The sequence below is a fragment of the Humulus lupulus genome, chromosome 9, assembly GCF_963169125.1.
Source record: "Humulus lupulus chromosome 9, drHumLupu1.1, whole genome shotgun sequence".
NCBI lineage: Eukaryota > Viridiplantae > Streptophyta > Magnoliopsida > Rosales > Cannabaceae > Humulus > Humulus lupulus.
Genome location: NC_084801.1, coordinates 10,194,082 through 10,212,976, shown reverse-complemented (window position 1 = coordinate 10,212,976; position 18,895 = coordinate 10,194,082). Strand labels below are relative to the sequence as shown.

The 18,895-nt window shown below is 38.9% G+C and overlaps 1 pseudogene; it reads right to left on the bottom strand.

Moving 5' to 3' along the window:
- Positions 1-15,528: 15,528 nt before the first annotated feature.
- On the bottom strand, positions 15,529-18,447 carry LOC133799408 (omega-hydroxypalmitate O-feruloyl transferase-like; annotated as a pseudogene).
- Between the last annotated feature and the right edge of the window lie 448 nt (positions 18,448-18,895).

Sequence of the window (18,895 nt, the reverse complement as noted above, 5' to 3'; positions counted from 1 at the left end):
ATTTTGAACATATAATCATATTTATATTCCGCTGTGATTACGTCACTATAAATATGATTAGCTATATGCTCATGATTTAATATAAGTTTATATTAAACAAATAATCATTAAAATAAAACATGTGAGCAAAGTGATTGACCAAATCAAAAATGATTTATATTATTTTATTGATAATAAAATGAGATTACAAAGAAATTTGGTTTTAATTAGGGCATAAAACCCTAACATTCGACTGGTACCGCGTTTAATGTGTCGACCTCCTTGGTTGTTGCGAGTCGAGCTAGAGCATCTACATTCGAGTTTTGTTCTCGCGGTATTTGCTCGATTGCGTAAAACTCGAATCGTTCAAATGCTGCCTTGATTTTTTCCAAGTATGCTGTCATGTTTGTGCCCCGAGCCTGGTACTCTCCTAGGACTTGGTTGACTACTAGTTGAGAGTCACTGTAATAATGAATAGTCTTTGCTTTAAGCTCGGATGCTATTCAAAGTCCTGCCAATAGTACTTCGTATTCGACCTCATTGTTAGAAGCCTCAAAGCCAAATCTTAAGGCCGAGTAAAACCTGTTTCCTGAAGGTTTTATTAGGATTATCCCTGCCCCGATCCATTCTCGTTTGAAGATCCATTGACATAAAGTCTCCACAACTCGCGTGCTGGGGTTATGACCTCTTCGTTGGTGATTTTGTACATTCGACTATAAATTAAGCTAGAGCCTGGCCTTTTATTGTCGTTCTTGGGTTATATGTGATCTCGAATTGCGCGAGTTCGACGACCCACTTCAATAGTCTTCTGGATGTTTCAGGTTTACAAAGTGTCATTTCTGAAGCCCACATATTTTCTGCCCCCACCTCGGCCCAGCAGTAGCCACCACAACCCAGCCCCTGGCCCAGTCGCAGATTGGGCCCTTTCTCCTCCACTAGGCCCACAAGCCCAAGTCGTTTGCCCAACTGTACCCCATGAGCCGACCAGCCGCCGCAAGCCTGGAGCAGCACGCCTGGAGCCGCCTGGAGCACTGACACGGACGGGCCCTACCAACAGGCGCTGTCCCCCGAAGCCCTCTCCTCGCGCCAGCTGTCGAGTCTGTGTGCCACCGCCGCCAGCCTCGCCCAATCCGAAAGCAACAATTTTCCCCTTGCGGAGCAGCAACTGAAGAAATGAGTTACGGGTCCCACCACATGCAAAGCACAATAAAATACCATTTTGAGCCAATAATCATGCGACACCTCACTTTTTTTATCCGAAAAATGCATAGAAAATTCTAGTGGGTCCCCCATGTGCTGATACCAATTCAAATTCGAAATTACCCCAATTTTTCCACACAAATATAACCCTTTTCTCCATTAATATATATTTTACCCCATTCCTTAATCATTGTACACCCTTTTTATTCCCTAACACCTCATTTATTCATTTTAACTCTTTTTAATCCATATTTTCCATAATATTTCTTACTAAAAAATTATTTTAATCAGTTTATTTATTAAAAATTGATTAAATTAATTGATCATTTTCAGCTATAAATAAGGGATTGAGAGACTATTTTAAGAAGGAGGTTACACTACACAATTGCTACACTTTCAAGACCACTCCATTCTCTTCATCTTTTTCTTCTTTTTGGTCGTTTTTCTATGAGTTTTTAGAGGAAAAATTTGGAGGTTCCTCCTCCAAATTTTCCTATTTATGTTTGTAATTTTTAGTTTGTATTTGTTGTTCCAGTTATGAGTTTCTAATCTTTTTAAGATTATTAAGGAGATGATGAAACAATATGTAACAAAATAGTATTTATTTTGTATGTTGATTTCCCATTTGTGCAACAAAGTTTATGGATTTTTCTTCTTCAAATATCTTCTTTCATCTTAAATATCATGTATTTTTATTGTTAGCATATATTTACACGTTGTCTTTCATTTGTGCAAAATCATAATATTCTTTTATTAAGGTGCGACATTAAATTGCGCACATTAAATTCTTAGAATATAAATATTATGTTTTGCCTTATAAATAATTTTTATTGATTTATTTGTTATTTCATTAGATTGATTTACATCAAATACTTTGAAATTATAATTTTAAAAATTAAGATAAATCCTACAATTCTATAATAACTTGTGCTTAAATAGAATATCTAATTTGAATAAGTGATAGTTTGATTAATTTCCACTATTAATAAAACTTGGGAATCGATGTACTTATAAATATTGTTGAACTTATATTTTGTGGATTCTATTATCTTAATAATCTTTCTTCTACCATCTTGTTTACAATTATTAATTTAGTTATATATATTGTCTTTAATTTCCTTATTATTGCCTATATTTGATTTTCTTGTCACAATATCTCATCATCAATTTTTGGAGCTAGGTTAGAGTTTAATAATGTTGGTTTAAAATAGTTTTCTTTTTTATTTTAGACAACTCATTTGGGTTTGACATCCTTGCTTACACGAACTCTATACTATATATACGATTTGTTCGCTTGCGATTTAAATATTTAAAACGTACCCATTTTGGGTCCATCATCTATCATGATGCTCGTATGTTCCTCGTCAGGTGCATGCATGGTTATCTGGTTATATCTAGAATATGCATCAATGAACGACATGATGTCATGACCTGAGGTGGCATCCACGAGCTGATCTATTCCAGGCAGAGGGAAGTAGTCTTTTAGGCATGCTTTGTTAAGGTCCGAATAATCTATGCAAGTTCGCCACTTGCTGTTTAGTTTCGGGACCAAAACTGGGTTAGATGTCCATTCAGGGTAGAAAGCATCTCTGATAAATAGATTTGCTTTCAGCCTGTCAACCTCCTCTTTCAAGGCTTTCTTCCTCTCATCATCAAGGGGTCTTCTTTTTTGTTGTTTAGGTGTAGAGTCCAAAGAACTTTACTTAGCTAGTTAGATAGTAGTATAATAGTAATAGTAGTATTATTGTTATGATTGTGGATTTTTGGTTCAAACCGGGATTTATTTGGACACTCATAGTAGTACTTTTAGATTTTCTAAGTTTAACCCATAGTTTAGGAATATTAATTTTAACCTAAGGTTTGATTAATATGACTGATATTGAGGGTAATATTTATTATATTATAAGGTTTAGATAAGACCCAATAAGATAACAGCACATGTCATGTGTATGTTTAATAATGATTAAGTATTTTGATGATTAAATTTATTAAGGTTAAAATTTGAATATCATAGGGTCAATCAGCAGCTTTGAAAACGTTAAAGGGCTTAGTCAAGGCTGTTTACTCAATTCAAATTAAGCTAAAAATGTGTAATTTCGTGTTTAAATATTCAGCGTATGCCGATATATCGCAGCTATAGGGGGCGATATATCGCAGCACGAAGATACGAAAAACATGAAACGTTGCACGATTGCCTCGGGCATACTGGCCCAGGTGATATATCGCCTACAGGGGGCGATATATCGCCTCCTTCAGTGAATTTTTGAAAGTTTTCAAAAACATTCTCATTCAAATCCTTAACCTCTTGATAAGTCCAGCATCTTTCTGAACGAGTCTTCAGCCTCTGCTGAACGATAATTCAAATGATTTTCATTTAAAAAGCCATTATTTTTATTCAAGTTAAATGAAGATCTTTTCATTCCTAAACTCTATAAATAGGACCTAGTACCTAGCCATTTATTCATCTATTACTCTAAGTTCAGAGGCTGCAAGTTGCTAGGTTAGTGTGAGAGTGTAAACACTTGGGTTGGGAATTATAAGCTTGATCACTATAAGCTTACCAAACACTTGGGAAGTAAGGTTCTATTCACATTTCGGTTCAAGGTTTAGATTGATCATAGAAGTACTCAAGGTATCCCAAACTCTAGTCCATTTCTGTATTATATTCTTTAAAGTTCTCATAGTCTTCTACTCATTCTAACCTTATTCCTATTTTTGGTTAGGAAATCAAAGTTCTTGAGCACAAGGTTTTTGGTAAGTATATTTTGATAGTATAGTTCCTTCATCAGTTTAATCCCTTTTCTTCAATATACTCACCCTATTATAAATGGTTTTTAGGAGTGTTCCAAGGTCCCAAATCAGTTCTCATATCTCAGTTATTTTGGTAAGGAAAATAGGATAGGATTTATGTGTTATATGTTATCTTATGAATATGTGTTATGAAAATTGCTATGTTAAGTATGCTTGTAGACTTGGGCATATGACCTATACAACTAACAAGCCCCAAATAGATTATGGGCATATGACTTACTTAGCTAGCAAGACCCCACTAATCTAATGGGCATATGACTTGTTTAGTTTATGGGACCCCAAGTAATAATGGCCATTATAGTATGTATGTGACATAAGTGTTATGATATGTTTTATGTTTCTTTATGAAATTTATGTATATGGTTTATGTGTTATATTTTCCTTGCTGGGCATTAGGCTCACTCCTTTTATGTTTATATGTGCAGGAAAATAGCTTTAGTGGCGGGAAAGGTTCTTGGAAGCTTTGGGAATGTGTATTGAGGCAGAATGGATTCAAAGAGCCGAGAGTTTTGATTCGAGGATGAAGTCTTTACTTATGGTTTTATGTGTATTTTTCCGCACTTATATATGCAATCTCTTTTTAATTACCATTATGTTATGTTTTGTTTTTAAAACAATGGGATCCCATATCCTACTTGAGATTTTATGTAAGTTTAAAATTTGTTTTTACAAGTTTTAATAAAGTTATGATCTTTTCACTTGTAAGTTTTGTTAAGGAATAGGGTCTATGTGTAGTTTTCATTAATGGTCCAAAGTCTAGAGTAGTTGGGTCATTACATTAGGAGGGAAGCTATTGTTGATATTTAATGCATGGCTTATAATATTGGGTGTTAGGTTCATTTTATGTTTGTTTTAGAGATTGTTTTATGTTATGTTTTTAGTTATTTAAGATTGTTTAGTGCAGATTTATGCTTGTTTTCTTCTTGTTTCAGGTTTTAATGGTCAAGTACATAATATGGAGTGAGATAAGAAGAAACATGTTAAATATGATGAATAAGATGGATTTAGTGTTGATTGTTAAGTTTCAAGACATTATGTGTGGAAAATACTACATTGAAGATGCTCAACACATGTCGTTTATGCTTTATAACACAAGTTTGAGACTTCAAGCCGCATTTTGACAATGCTTTCTTCACTTTTTGGAAATACTTCTATAAATATAAGTTGTATAATTTTTTCTTAGTTTTCCATAGCTTTTTGAATCATTCAATTCAGAATTATATCGAAAGAGTTATGATCAAAATACAATGAGATGACGTTGCAGGCTGTTCGGGACGAGTTCAGTTTTATTCTGTATAAAGTAGCGCCCAAGCGCTATAAATTTTCCAGAAACGTGTTTTGTGATTAATATACAGTGCCTCAGCGCTATCTCGTGGCGCCCCAGTGCTAGGGTCTGTACGGAAACAGAATTTTGGGGAATTTTCAGGGGCAATTTTGTCTTTTCATGCAAAAATTAATTAGGGTCTATAAAATCTTCCTTAATGACATTTTTAGGAGAAGGAGATCAGATTAAGCAAGAAGGAGGCTAGAGAAGAAACAAAAACCTAGAGTTCTTTTTCTTTACCTTTTGATTTAGACTATGTTAAATTCTATGTTTATATTTGATTTAGTCATGTTTATGAACTAAATTGTTATTTATGTTTTCTAATTGACTATCTTGAAACTCTATTATGATTTAATTGATTTATCTATTTCTTCTTCATCTGAAATCTATTCAATTTGGGTTTATTGTGTATGTGATTGACCGCACACATTTTACATTTTACAATGATTTATGAATTTGAATCAAAATCTGAAAAGTGAGATTTAAATATGCTAAAATTGAATAGACATAGATTTCAATTTAGAACGAGAGTATCAAATTGGTTTATGTGATTTAGGGCTGTATTCATTGCTTCCTATTGTTTGAATTGACCATAGAAATACAGGGAATTCACATTAGGTCAAGTTTACTATTTCTTAACCCGGATAGATAACACTTTGGTTGCCTATCATTTCAGTGAGAAGAATTCCAGTAGTACTTGCATTAAAGAATAATAGAGTGGATAGTAGAGAAGATTAGGGTTCCTAATTGTTTCATAGTGAATTTAATCCTTGTGTTCTTGTTATTATTTGATTTTTGCAATTTTCATTTATTTCTGTTTTCTTGTTTTCAATTTTCACAAATCCAGTTTTCATTAGCCAAATAGACACTAGAAATTAATTATTTGGTAATTGATAAATCAGTCTTCATGGAACGATACTCGTTCTTATCGAGATTTATTACAAATTGCGATTAGGTATACTTGCGTAGCTATAAAATCCGCAACATTGGGATTGATCCCAGTCATATCTGAGTGTGACCACGCAAACACATTTTGATTTTCGCTTAAGAAGTAGATTTGTTGCTATTTTTCTTCCTTTGTGAGATTATTCCCAATCTTCACCACCTTAGTGAAGTCTTTCTCATCGAGCTGAATGTCTTCTAGCTCTTCAATGGGTCTGAGTTTGGCCCTATCCTCTTCCACTCTAGGGTCTATTTCATCTTTGACCTCGTAAATTTTCTCATTGGTCTCCTCAATAATGACCAAGGCATGCCCACTAGCCTGGCCTTTACCCTTCATGGAGATGTTGTAGCATTCCCGAGCTGCTAGCTGATCGCCTCTCAATGTACCGATACCGCTAGGTGTTGGGAACTTGAGGGTCAAGTGCCTAACAAATGTGGCTGCCCCCAGCCGATCAAGGCTGGTCTCCCGAGCAGAACATTATAGTCGATGGAGTGTCCACGACAATGAATTCCAACATCTTGGTTACCGAGACTGGATAGTCTCCCAAGGTTACTGAGAGTTCGATGGACCCTGTGCTTGAAATTCCCTCTCCTGAGAATCCATATTATGTTGTGGCACATGCTTTGAGGTCTCGAATTGTCAGTCCCATCTTTTCCAAAGTCGCTTTGTAAAGGATGTTGACCGAGCTCCCATTATCAATTAGGACTCGGAGAACCCTCTTGTTGGCGAGCTGGAACATTATGACCAGGGGATCATTATGAGGAAACTGGACGTGTGAAGTGTCATCTTTGGTGAAATTTATTGGTTGGGATTCTACCATTTGTTGTTTCGGAGCTCGAGGTTCGGGTACGTAGGGAGATCCATCTCCTGTTTTGAGCTCATGTACATATCTCTTCTGGGCATTTATGCTCGATTCTGCGATGTGCGGACCTCCCGCGATAGTTATTGTCGATTGGGGGAGGTCGATGATCCTCCCTGACAGGTGGTGCTGCAGGTTGTTGGGTAGGATGGGCCGGAGTTGCCATTTGATTAGGTGGAGCTTGGGCTTGATTCTGGTTCCAGACATATTGCCTGAGGTAGCCTCTCGAGATCAAGCCTTCGATCTCGTCTTTAAGTGCTCTGCATTCCTCAATCGTATGTACTACATCTCTGTGGAATCTACAGAACTTATTTGAATCCCTCTTGACTCATTGATTTCTCATTCTCTTAGGTCGCCTGAAAGGAACCTGGTTCTCATTCATGACAAATATGTTCTCACGTGTATCTGTGAGCTCAGTATACACGATATAAATAGAGAAGTGTTTATCTCATTTCTTTTTCTTTCCCCCGTCCTTATCAGGGTTGTCTCCATCATTCTTCTTCCTCTTGGAAGAATTGTCTCCAGACGGTTATGCTGTGGAAGGCGCAACTGAGGTCGTGGCAGAGTTAATGTTTGTCGTTGTAGTTATTGATGGTGGCGGAGCCAGCTTAAGAGCTGATCTTGCCTCTTCTACATTGACAAACCTCTGTGCTTGAGTAGTAAACTCGACTATTGTTCTCACAGGCTTCTATTGTATATCATCCCAAAGAGGGCTCCCTGGTAGTACTCCAGTTCGTACAGCCATGAGATGACCGGTATCATCGATGTTTCGAGCTCGAGCTGCTTCTATATGGAACCTTGCCAGGTAACTCTTCAGTGATTCACTTGGTTGTTGTCTCACGTTGGTCAGGGTCGAAGCTTTAGGTTTGATGCTCCTTGCAGCTTGGAACTGCTTCTTGAACTCTTTGGACAGTTGATCCCAAGAATGGATTGAATGCTTTCGAAATTTATCAAACCAACTTTTTCCTGGTTCGGTGAGCGTGGTCGGAAGAGCATGCATCTAAGCTCGTAACCAATGTAATTTTATTGTTTTTAAATATGGTTTTTATTTTTTTAATGTATAAAAAATGGTTTAATTTATTAATTCTATTTTTTAGTGTTTAATTCATTAATTTTTAATATGATTATAGATTTTTTAATTTAAAATTACACACATGACGCTGATATGGCCAAGACACATCAGCATGTAAAGAGCCATGTCAGCCTTTTGTTAGCCACATGTGTTGAAAGTTAAGGGAAGTCCTTCTTTACATTACTGTGAATATTTCGGGGGGAATTTTTAACGGCCTGAAAAAATTAGGGGGCACGATACGGTAGTGGTAATAGTTTGGGGGGTAAAAATCCTAAATAGCCTTACGAATATTGTGGAATGTTATGCTCATTCCGTAGATCGGAAAACTTCCATGAGATTTGGTCTAAGGTATTCCCCATTTACAAGTTGAGGAGGGAGAATATGGCAATGGCCTTTGTGGGTAGTCCTTATGGTTTGATTTGTTGGGTAGAAAAAATTCATAATTGTGTTTATCTTTGGAACCCAACAATCGAAAAGCATAAGAAACTCCCTCCATCCCCATATACTCCATTTGAACCTGGTAGTTTTTCTCCACTACTTACTCTGTATGGCTTTGGGTACGAACCATTGACCAATGATTTCAAAGTGGTGGCTGCGTGTGGAGGTAAAGATACAAAAACACGCAAGTGTAGTAACCTCTTTCAAACATGTGAGCATTTTTACAAAACACTCGAGCAAGTTTCAGTGTATAGTTTGAAAAGCAATTCATGGAAAACTATGGTCATGCCTGACCTGTTTTCCTCAGATCAAGATTATGATTCTACCATGTTGCGTATCTTTTCGATCAATGGTACGACTTCCGTTGTTGTTAGCGGCTCTATTCATTGGCCAATCACTATTGTACGCCACAACTTAGACAAGAAAATTTGGTTAAGATGTTTTCTGATGGGGTAGTAGCTTTTGATCTAAGTAGCGAGCAATTTAAGCTCATTAATCCCCCTTCATCTTTAAATTTGGTTAGAGGTATTTATAACTTGTGTGGCTGCCTATCTCTGCTCACTTCACCATCATTATGGTCATCATGTATTGAGATATGGGTCATGAAGAAATATGGTGTCTCAAATTCTTGGACTAAACATATTTCTTTGGACATGGTTAACCGATCTTTGCCATCCTCTCCTAGAAATACATTCCAGCCATTAGGTGTATCACATAATGGTAACCTCTTACTCGAATCAAAATCTCGTAGTACTCTGGCCTTTTATGATCCCAGGAGTGATAGTGGAAGGGTCCAAAATATATGTCCATGGGAGTAGGTTTTCTACTTTGCTACTTATGGTGAGAGTATCTTCCTAAGTTAACAAATAAGGCACAAGCTTTTGTCTTTACTTCTTCAAAGTATGGTTCTTGGCTGATTAATTCGATCTCTTCCTCTTAATTTTAGTAGTGTTATTTTGGTGTTCTAGTACTTTGTATTTTTGGAATATTTATTAGTTTATTTGGGTTTCCATTTAGAATTTTATTACTGGTTCGTTAAAATGATTTCATGCTTATTATTTTGCTTTTTTTGTTTTGTGGGTATGCATACTTTATATCTACTTACAAGTTGAATATATTATGATATGATATAATTGAACAACCAGATATCAAACAAGATATCATATCCAAGGTACTTTGATTGGCCCATTCATTAATCTTGAGTAGAAAACAAAATGAAAATTTGAATCTATGCTAAAAAGAGAGTACGAGTAAAGAACATCTAATTCTGCTAGTATTATTCCATTATACTATTTTATGGTAATACAAATTCACCATGACACAAAGCAGTATACTTAATAATATGAATTTAATAACATTTTTCGAGTATAAGCAGTTATCATAGCCTATAAAAGAAAAAAAGTATAATAATTAAAATTTCATGGGATACAGGAGAAGATAAAGAGTTAAGAAAATTACAAAATGGAAAGACAAATAAGAAAATGGTTTTGCAAGTTCAGTCACAGAGCCTTGGTGTTCAAGAGAGTAATCAATTTTTTTTCATTGAATTGATGAATAATAAGACCTTATTCCTTTTCCAACCAAATCCAAGGCCTGGGATCCTACTAATGATACATTGTTCAATAGATAATAATGCAGGGCTCTCTTTGAGACAGAGCTAGTCTCCACCAGCACAAAGCTATTTCATTAATCAACTTAAAAAATCCCATTGTTTACAATTAACTATTTATACTCTTATTACAATTATATCTCCCCTAACCGAATCGGTTACTTCTCTCTCTCTCTCCTCTCAACGCTTCAAGAGCATCACGTAGTCCCTCATCAGCCTTGGCTTCACGCGTGCTCTTCCCTTGCTGCGTTCAACCTCCTTGTTTCCTTCTTCAATGTTGGTAACCTCTTGGTTGGGCTGCTCCTCTATTGTTCCTTGGGTTGTGGCCCATTCATAGTTTGGGTCCAGAGCAATTAGGCTTACAGTTGGGCTGGTGTATCACTGTCCCCTTCTCTGAAAACAACCTTGTCCTCAAGGTTGGTCAGATTGTATAGCTTCACGAATTTGGAAAAGTCTTCCCAAGTGGCGTCTTCAAGTGAGCTCAAAGTCCACTGCACCAAGACCTGCCGGACCTCCTTGTCATTCATCCTTATAGTTCTAGTAGCCAAGATTGCCGAGGGAGTCATAAGGGGGTGGTTTGCCACGCTCAATTTTGGTAAAGGAAAGTATCGCCGAGGTGTGTCTCCAATGTATGGTTTGAGCAGTGAAACGTGGAATGTTGGGTGAATGCGACTACCAGGTGGTAGTTTGAGCGTATGCTACTGGACCTACTTTGCCGATTACTTCAAATGGTCCAAAGTACCTACGGCACAACTTCGAATTCAAGTGGTGAGCAACTGTAGTCTGTCGATATGGTTGCAACTTGACAAGCACCAAATCCCCTATGTTAAACTCAATATCGGTTCTTTTCCTATCAGCTTTCTGCTTCATGCGATTTTGGGCTTGCTGCAAATTAATGCGCAGTTGCTGGAGGATGTTATCACGTGAAAGGAGGTCTTCCTCTACCGCTTAGATGGACGTCTCTCCCCGTGTATAAGCCGGAATCGTTGGAGGCAGGCGACCGTAAACTGCTTGGAAAGGTGTCATGCCAATTGATGAATGGAAACTAGTATTGTAGTGATATTCTGCCCAAGACAGAAACCGACTCCACTTCTTGGGATTCTCCGCTGTGAAAGCTCTGAGATACTGTTCTAAGTAACGGTTAGTGACCTCCGTTTGTCCATCTGTTTGCGGGTGATATGCGGAGCTCATTTTGAGTTTAGTGCCCATCAACTCAAATAACTTCTGCCAAAAGGCACTTGTAAAAATTGGATCCCGGTCTGAAAGAATTGTGCGAGGTAATCCATGTAAACGAATCACCATATTTGTGAAGAGTTCTGCAACTTTCGTGGCTGTATAGTGGTTAGGCAAAGCGTCGAAATGAGCGTATTTCATCAAACGATCAATGACAACCAGAATGTTTGTGATCCCGTTGGAATTTGGTAGCCCAACAATGAAGTCCATTGCCAAATCCTCCCAGACTCTCTCGGGCAGCTCTAGTGGCTGTAGTAGTCCATATGGGGCAGCTGGGGAATACTTCATCGTCTGGCAAACAAAACAAGCCTGAACAAATTGGCGTACCTCCTTACGCATACCCACCCAGTAAAAATTTGCTCCCAGCCGTCGGTATGTTCTTTCGACACCCGCGTGCCCTCCACTCAAAGATGCATAAAATTCTTGTAGTAATTGAGGTTTCAAACTAGAGTGTGCGCTTATGAAGAATTTGTGTCTGAAATACAGTATTCCGTCACGTATGGTGTACAATCCCCTCTCCAATTCGCCCTTGTCCCACTGGTCATGTAACCTCCTCAAATCTGGGCAAATTATATTTTCCTGTTTCAGTGTATCCAGAAAGTCGAAACAGCCCGAACTTACTGCCATGTAAACGGTTGACTGTACCCCTTCGTGCCTTCGAGACAAGGCGACTACCGCTGAGTTCGCGCTACCTGCCTTATACTCAATAGAGAACTGGAAACCCAACAATTTACAGAGGAATTGCTGCTGCTCGGGGGTTTGAATCACTTGTGTAAGCAGCTCCCTCAAGCTTTTATGATCCGTGCGGATGGTGAAATGCTGACCCAATAGGTATTGTCTCCATTTAGTCACAGCCTCAACAATGGCCCTCATTTCCCAACTATACGCTGAAGCCCCTGCGAACCGTGGTCCCAACTTCTTACTGAAAAACGCGACTGGATGTCCCTCTTACATCAATACTCCGCCAATTCTGACATTTGATGCATTAGTCTCAATGATAAACTCCTTGGAAAAGTCTGGAAGCCGTAAAACGGGTGTCTCTGTCATCTTCGACTTAAGAGTATCAAAGGCCATAGCAGCTTCGGTTGTCCATTTGAAGTTGTCTTTCTTTAACATCTCCGTGAGGGGGGCGGCAATGGTGGCGTATTGTGCGACAAATCTGCGGTAGTACCCTATGAGCCCAAGAAATCCCCTCAGTTGCTTAACTATTTTCGGTACCGGCCATTCTACCATGGCTGTGATCTTGGCCGGATCGGCTCTCACACCTCGTGATGATACCAAATGTCCCAGATATTCAATAGTTGTCTGAAAGAATTGACACTTATTGCCTTTGACGAAATAGTTGTGATCTTTTAACAACTGCAGCACCGATCGAAGGTGGTCAATTTTCTCCTGAACTGTGTTACTGTAAACCAGTATGTCGTCAAAAAAACAATAACAAAGTGCCGAAGGTGAGGTCTGAACAATTGATTCATCGCTGCCTGAAATGTTGAGGGGGCATTTGTGAGACCGAAGGGCATGACAATGAACTCATAGTGGCCTTCGTGGGTACGAAAGGCGGTCTTGTGGATGTCGTTGCGATTCATTCGAATCTGGTGGTACCCGGCTCTAAGATCTAGTTTTGAGAAAAATTCTGCAGCTCCCAATTCATCGAGCAATTCATCTATTGTTGGTATGGGAAATCTGTCTTTGACTGTAATCTCATTAAGTGCTCGGTAGTCTATGCAAAATTGCCATGATCCGTCTTTTTTCTTAACCAACAATACCGGGGACGAGTAAGGACTGGTGCTTGGCCTAATAAACCCCAAATCACTCATTTCCTTGATGAGCTTTTCTATTATGTCCTTTTGAAAATATGGGTAACGGTAGGGCCTCACGTTGACTGGTTTTGAACCGGGTTGTAAGAAAATTCGATGATCGATTCCTCGATAAGGAGGCAGTTGTGTTAGCTCGGCAAAGACCTCTGAAAACTCACTGAGTAATCCCTTTCCTTGTGCTGGAAAGTGAGTCTCCAATTCCCCTAATTCCTCACCCCCACAAGTCGGTTTCTCTGACAATGGGGCCACCTTATACACATCTTGAACCTCGCTGTCCCGTAGCAAGGCGTGAAACTGCGTGTAAGAGAGTCGCTGTGGGGAGGTATCGGTTGAGCCAGCAAACTTCACTATCTTTCCCTGCCAAGAGAATTCCATTGTTAGCGCATTGTGATCGTGTATACAGGGTCCTAGCGTTTGTAACCATTGCATCCCCAAAACTACATCCAACCTGCAAATGGGCAACACAAACAAATCAACCTCAAAACGATGCCCTTGGAGAATCAACTCAGCTCCCTTACAAACTTTGGAACACAGTAAAAAGTTTCCATTACCCATATACACCCGAAACCGTTTAGTATCCTCACAAGGCAGGTTCAACTTAGCTACCAAGGCCTCCTGAATGAAGTTGTTGTTGCTGCCTGTGTCAATAAGGACCTCCAATACTTCGGAACCGTGTTTTGCCATAATACGGAAGATCCTCGGGTTCATTGAATTCGAAAGGGAGTTGAGGCTCACTTCTTCCTCAGTTATCTCTTCTATCTCCTGCAATTCGGCCTCCATATCTGTCTCGCAGTCATCGTCTTCTTGTCCACACAAAATGAGCATTCGATTTTTACATTTATGCCCGAAATTGAATTTCTCGTCACAAGTGAAGCAAAGTCCTCTATCTCTACGATCCTTAATCTTAGCAGGAGACAGTCGTTTGATGGGCAATTGTTGATTACCTGGGCTACTGGATTTCGAGGAAATGCCTCTTGTGGAAACTGGGTTGTGTTTTACCGTTGATGGTGAGGCAGCTACTGGTTCGTGGAATGTTGCTCCCGTGCGTTGTGTCCACCCCGAGCGGCCGAAATCAACACGTCCCTGACCCATCAAATCATCATGTCGATCCTCAAACAATTGGGCCTTAGCCATAGCATCAGCAATATCAAGTGGTTTGGCCATCAAGAGCTCCCGCCTAATCTACAACTTTAGTCCCCAAATAAAAAAATTCAGAAACATAGATTCTTGGACTCCTGTAATCCTTGGCATAAGTGATTTAAACTCCGCACGGTAATCCGACACTCTACCAGTCTGAGTTAGTTTGGAAATTCGACCCAAGGGGTCATCGTAAATAGATGTTCCAAAACGCAACTGTAATGCTCGAAGAAAGGTCTCCCAGTCGACAAATGATCCTCCCTTTTCCATCCACTGAAACTAGGATGATGGTGCCCCATCCAAGTGAAAGACGACCACAGATAGCCGCATCGCAGGTTCCACACGATGGAGATCAAAAAACTTGTTGATCTTATAGACCCAATCATCCACACCCGAACCATCAAACCGAGGTATCTTGACTCGCAGAGTTTTGAGAATCGAGTTCATATCCCTTGTATCTATTTCAGTGTCCGAACGGCGTCCCCCCACAAGCCCCGATTCCCGGCCAGTACTCCCCTCCCGACCAGAGCTTGGAGAAGAAGATTGAGATACCTGAGCGAACTTCTCCTCTGTTTTCGCGATGTGTTGCTCCAGAAGAAGTTTGAAATTCTCCATTTGGGCTTCCGACTGTTGCTCCCATTTGAGGTCCAATGCTTGCAGAAGAGCTGCAATTTCGTCGTTCTTCATGGTAAGGCAAATCAATGAAAGCACCAGTAATGAACGGCTCTCTTCGAGACAGAGCTAGTCTCCACCAGCACAAAGCTATTTCATTAATCAACTTAAAAAATCCCATTGTTTACAATTAACTATTTATACTGTTATTACAATTATCTCTCCCCTAACTGAATCGGTTACTTCTCTCTCTCTCTCTCTCTCCTCTCAACGCTCCAAGAACATCACGTAGTCCCTCATCCACCTTGGCTTCACGCGTGCTCTTCCCTTGCTGTGTTCAACCTCCTTGTTTCCTTCTTCAATGCTGGTAACCTCTTGGTTGGGTTGTGGCCCATTCACAGTTCGGGTCCAGAGCAATTGGGCTTACTAGTTGGGCTGGTGTATCAGATAATGCCTCAAAAGAGGTTCATAGGTAACATATAGATAGATATAGTTCAAATCTGCATTAGTTCTGCAAAGACTTTCATGGATGATTCTGCCAAACCCAATAAAACATTTATGTTTTTCCTCTTTTTCCCATGTGAGAGGAACGAAATCACTTCTTGAACTTGGTCACTTCCTGGTATGGAAGGCTCTCCCCAACCGAAATCATTGGTGTAAGACCAAGTTGTGATCAAAAGAGTTACAGCAAGAGAAGGCCTGGCTCTTGTCATTTCAAAGTAATCAATAGCAGAGCTCTTTTAAGTACTATCATTAACCATATTAACTGCCTTTTGAACTTGGTCAACCGCGAAAGATAGTGGATTTGAAGCAGAAAGCATTCGTTTATTTAACATCGAATCTCCTTTTGGGATTGGTGACTCAAATTTAGACCAGCCAATAACAGCAAACAGGAGCTTTGTGTTCTGATCAGGTTGTATCTTTAGTGACTCAGTTCTCGCTCTCCATACAAAGGCTGAGAGTGATTCAGATGTTGTGCACTTGTCTTGAACGTCATCTTCTCTGGCTTTTTTCTGAAGTTGTTCAAGTTTTCAGGATTGAAACAGGACCTATAAAGCATTTCTTCCTCACAGAGCTTGCTGGTTTCTAACTGAGATATCTTGAAACTCGCTGAATTCATCATGAGAATACTCTATTTTTGGAGGGTTACTTGCTTAAAGTATGCTTCTATCTAGAATTGGAGAGAGACATTTAAGGGTAAGCCTCTTGCAGTCTCACCCCATGAGTTCACAAATTCCATAGCTCCAATCCCATCAAACATACTATGGTTCATGCATATAGCCCAAGTACAAAGCCTCCTCGTTTGAACTTAGTCACGTGTAGTTTAAAAATAAGACCATTGTAAAAAAGAAAGATAAACTTAAGAAGTGAACTCTGATATAACTAAACTCATTCCACAAAAAAGAAGAAACTTTTTTGTTATAATACTTGAACTTCATAGCTGGAACACTGTTAATCAATCCTTGTCATTCATTTTCATAAAAAAATGAATCATGGAAAAGCTCAAATCAAATCACATACGTTATCTTATTTGAATTCTAGTTAATGAAACTTCAAATACTCAAATCTACAAGTAAAAACTAATGAAAACATTCAAGTTATGCAAACCCTGAGCAACTAGAGGAGGAATCTCGAGTATGTTTTTGGCATCAGGAATCTCATAAACCAGCTTTTAGGATCAGGCTTTGTTATGTCACCAATCTCTTCAATAGAACAGTTAGCTTCAGCCTAAAAAAAACAACACCTTCCCCAATACAATTCACTTATCATTTTCCCTGCTGAACTAATAGTTAACCTTCCAGCTAGAACTAAAACATTTGACAAGGCCTTCTTGATAACTTCCTCAGCTTCCTCATAGCCCTTCGAATCTGATTTGAAGCAGTAGATAGTGCGAACAATCACGGTTGTATTCTAGTCAAGGTTGGAGAGGAAGCAGAGACCCTTCTCTGTCTCCTCTGCAGGCGCAGCCAAAGTGGGCTCTTCTAGATTAACACAAAGCTCAAAGGTCTTGTCACTAACTTGAATTTAATAAGTATGAAAACTCATAATGCATATGCATTATGCTAATGAAACTTTCTCAAGGTATGCATACTTGAACTGAAGGGAGTATTTTGATCAGAGACTAACAATAATTGGTATCTGTGTATTACATTATTGAATGTGGTGCTGGAATTATATAGGGAGAACTAGATAGAAAAGTTGACCATTTTCTTGTATTGGTTACAATAAAATTTAAAACTTTAAGGGTACAGATGCTCATTCCTAATTGGAGATATTAGATAAATCAATAATGAAATCCCTTCATATTTGAAAGTGCCTCAAGCATAGAGTGCGTGAAAATGACAGAATTTGGATTTTAATTATTTGTTGGTTTTTCCTTTTTGTCTGGTTTTGAACAACGGTCTTCTATGTCAGGTTATGTCTAAGCTCATATGGATTGTGGTAGGCTACTCGCCAACGAACCAATACCTCAACATATAGCAAGATCTGCAACAATCATAGACCACCGAAGAAAGACATTAGCTGGAATAAAATAAAAAGGCACCAAAATTCAAATAGCTCATATTTTCTTAGTTTCTTTTGTTCTTAGTTGCTCAGAGTGTCATCACATTCTCAATGAAAAAAGTATGTTGTTGTTGATGCGACCAATATGCCTTTCTATAATTGGAGGTATGAGCCAACAATAGGTGGTTTTCCGATCTTGCTCCGGTGATGAAGATCGCCTTTGACTCGTCGGGGATACCTACAAGAAAGACAAACTGATGGCTAAGTCAGTAAATTTTTTGATGCCTTTGTTTGAATAAGAATCTCATATTTATAGAACAAAAATGTAAAGTGGTTAGTTGGTTCAACCGAACCCTTGACTGGTGGAGGAAAAATAACTAAATTTCCCTCCAAAATACGTTGATTTTAAATTAGGTATTCGGATGTCAGAGGCGCAGACCGCCTCTGACTAGTAGCTTCTGCCTTCGGAGCTTCTGCAGATCAAAACGATCCATTTTGAATATTCGGTAAATGAGGAAAGAACTTTGGGCCAAATATTTTGGGCTCAACAAATGCCCCCTGGCCCAAGCTTCGAACGGATGAGGCATGCTTATTCACTCGAACCTTGGGCCGACTCTTCAATGCCAAAAATTTCGCCCAAAGCTGTCATTCTTCGTAGATCGAGGCGGTTCGTAGGTACACGATCGTCCAATCTCCTGACAACCTACATTTGAAATTTAATGCAAACACAATTACCGAGTAAAGCACTCGATTCAGGAATTTTACTTTTCATTTAACTAGTTCTAATTCAAAATAATTCTCATTTCAAACTTTACTCTATATTTCCCAGGAAAGAACTCGGAGGGAAGAAACCCTAAAGATAACCATCCTTCTACTCTTACAGCGATCATCTCAATCTTCTCGATCATGTCTCCACGTTCATCTCCTGAACCTATAGATCACGATGGATACAAAAATGTGTATGAACGCATACGCAAATCGTTTGATATTCCTGATAACGTCACAGTTCGGATGCTTTCGGACGCTGAACTTCAGGAATGGCGATTCAAGGATATATTCAAGCCCACTGAAATTATTATATGAGTCTGAGACACATCGAATGGCTTTGTTTCCCTCTTCCTGCTCTGTTGGTGCAAGTAATTTCAAACTCTGGAGCTCACATTTCTCAATTTCTTCCGAACGCTATCCAATCCATAGTTGGCGCTCAGATGATAGGAACTCTCAGGAATGTCGACATTCAGTCAGATGACATATACGCATGCTTCACTAAGTCTACGAACAAGGCGATAGAGGGAAAACCTTGGAAGACCTTCTGTCTCTCTCCCAAAAAGGATCGAAAGATCTTTATTGATTTTG